The sequence below is a fragment of the Podarcis filfolensis genome (assembly GCF_964270895.1).
Source record: "Podarcis filfolensis genome assembly, chromosome: 2".
Classification (NCBI taxonomy): Eukaryota; Metazoa; Chordata; class Lepidosauria; order Squamata; family Lacertidae; genus Podarcis; species Podarcis filfolensis.
The window spans coordinates 19,433,313-19,433,737 of NC_139605.1; positions in this window are offsets into that span (position 1 = coordinate 19,433,313).

Below are 425 nucleotides of genomic sequence, written 5' to 3' on the forward strand. Positions count from 1 at the left end.
GGGATCGCAGCGCACATGCGCCCAGACAAGCAGGTCAAGGGAGGAGCTGGGCGGACGGCATCCGTTTCTACGCATGCGCCGGGGGGATTGGAACCCGGAGCCCGGCTGCGGGCACGTGGGCTGTGGAGCAGGAGGCCGGAGTCTAGGCGCGCTGTAGCCAAGTCGGCGTAATATCATAGCCATCCTGAGCGAGGCGGCATATAACGCAGCCTCCTGTGGACTAGCGGCTTGTAAGACTCCATTCCGTTTTGCGGTGCTGAGGTTTCCTCTCTCTCTCTCTTTCTCACCTCCCAGAAAACAGCAGCAGAGCCCATTCCTCCAGTAGGGCTCAGCTAGTGTTATGATATATAATTTAAGGTGCTTTTAAGCCGCCCTTGCAGTACAGTGGTACCTCGGGTTACATAGGCTTCAGGTTACATACGCTT